Below are 2,504 nucleotides of genomic sequence, written 5' to 3' on the forward strand. Positions count from 1 at the left end.
GGGTTTTCCCTCCCCAGGAACATCACTGCCACGGGCAGGAGAAGGTCCCCATCAGTCACTCAAGTTTTCCCACCACCAAAGATCCTTCTGATGGCAGCTCTGCAGACCCTGTCCTGGCCTCACTTAGCCAGGCTGCTGTGCCAGTGGGAGCAGTGAGGGGTTGGCTCCGGATCCCTGTCACCCCAGGTATCACCACAGGAAAGTCTAAGCAGAAATCTTGCCCTGGAGACTCTGCTCAGGAAAGGGAATGCCTAAGGTCACCACCAAAACAAATGTCAAACACATGACTACAACTAAGGTAACAAGTCATACAATCATAGAACAGTTTCAGTCGGAAGAGACCTTCGAGATCATCGAGTCCAACCATTGTTCTAGCCCTACCAACACCACTAAACCATGTCCCTAAGCACATGCTGCCTGACCGCGTTTAACTGGATACCAGCCAGTGTTTTGGGGGCTTTCCAGTGTCTCACTCTTCAACCCATTCCTCCTCCAGCATCTGCCCAGACCCAGGGAGCTCCCATCAAGCTCTGGGAGCTGAGCAGTTCCAAGCACTTGGCCTTGGATTTCCTTTGCCTCTGACACGCGGTCAAGCTGCTACAGCTCTGGAAGTCCCCATGAGTCAGCCAAGCGACACGAGGATCCTGCTCACTTCCCAGCAGCAGCAGGCAGCGTGCCGTGCCGGGGCCGCTCATGGGGGGCTGTGCAAACAGACTGCGGGGCTGGGGCCGTGCTCTCCTTCAGGAATCGAGTGACTTTCTCCAGCGTTAGGAAGCCCAGAGTGCCTGGACCAGTACTTGTGCTGCTGGTCGGTACTAGCACGGGTATTTGCCCCATGACCACGAGCAGAACTCACTCCACTCCGTCCCAGGCCAGGTGACCCAGTGAGCACCGCTCACTCCCACGTGAGCTTCCTCCATACAGGGTGTCAGCAGAATACTCAGTCTAGAGGGATGCCTTGTTTGCATGCCCCAGGCTGGCTGATCCCCAGGGCGGCTGTGTCTGTCATCCCAGCACACCTGGACACATCACCCGGGCTCTGCTGTCTGCAGATCACAACAGCCCAAGCAGTCCCTCAGGTACAAGACAATCTTTCGTTATCCAACCCTGGAACATGTTTAACAGTACTCCTAAGAAAAAACCCTCTGCAGGCCAGGAGGTCTTTCTGCCCAAAGAAGTAGGGGCAGCTTCTCTGCCGAGCACATCTGCAGCAGCCAAGTCCCTCTGACACACCAGACAGGAACCAGCACCCAGCCCCACACAGTGCTGCACAGGGACAAACCTCACCCGGCTTTCAGTCACAAACACCCAGATGTGTTGTCCTTACCTTGGCCACTGTCGCTTTCAGGGTAGACAGGATAAGCGTCGATGGAGCAAGCCCCCAACATTAGCACCAAGGTGATGGCCGTCCTCTGGGAAGTCATCTTCTTTCTTCCAAATCCCGACTGATTTCCTGGGAGCCTGTCAGTGAGGGAGTGTGAGGCAGTTCTCTTTTATGTCCTCCAGCTCTCTGCGATCAATACACTCTCATCAAGTGGACTGTCTTTTCTGCTAGGTTGTCCATCCGTCCTAGTGACAGAAGGTGGCTGCCTCTGCTCTCCCCCAGTTCCATTTCTGTCACTCTTGAATGAGGGTGCTTGATAAATGCTCGGCTGGGTGTTCAGAAGCTGTGCTATGTTGGGGGAGGAAGTGCTACGGAAGGCAGGGCAGGTTATCCGGGGTTCTGGAGGAGGATCAGAACAGAACAAGGGGCCAACATTTGGGCAAAACACGTGGATCCATGCTTTCTTTTAGCATTATCTTCCTCCCCAAGTGTTATCACATGTCACACTCCTTTCACATCTCATGGCAACATGAGGGCAGTGGCAAAGCCTTCAGACTCCGAGCATCCCGAGCTTATCCTTGGTGGGTGCCCCATTCCCCAACGTGGAGGCAGCAGCCAGAGCTTCCTTGCTAGAACAGTGTTTGACCTCACTGGTGTTCCAAGGAGCCCCTCTCCCTATCCTAGAAGCTGGCAGTGCAATTCTCCCTTCTAAAGGATCTGTCTGTGAGCTCCAGATGACTGATGTTGTCCCAGCCCTCTTGGCTGTGGATATCCAGGCCAATAAGTCTCTGCAGACTGAAGGGACAGTCTGGGCTTCACAGCAAGGTGAACGTGGTGCAATTTAGAGCCAGTGTTGGAGCCTGCCTAGTTTTGGCTTAGAGTTAAATACGCAACTTTTCTCTCTGGAAAAAAATGGACCCAGTGACAGAGGTCTTGCAGCCAGCATACCGAAGCAACATCTATGAGATAGGATCAAACTGGTCCCTTTGGTGACCTCAGCCAGGCCATCTTTGCTGTGACAGCAGTTTGCACCTGTGCTCACATAGTGCCACGCTTCCTGAGACCAGTGAGGAAGAATTCGACAGATATGAGTAGATTTTAAGTTCTCAGGATCTGCAAATCAACCTTGGGTATGATTCATGGGGGAGAGGAAACAGAAAGGTTCGTTCAACACTCCTTC

Source organism: Apaloderma vittatum, unplaced genomic scaffold, assembly GCF_000703405.1.
Source record: "Apaloderma vittatum isolate BGI_N311 unplaced genomic scaffold, ASM70340v1 scaffold14419, whole genome shotgun sequence".
In the NCBI taxonomy this organism is placed as follows: domain Eukaryota; kingdom Metazoa; phylum Chordata; class Aves; order Trogoniformes; family Trogonidae; genus Apaloderma; species Apaloderma vittatum.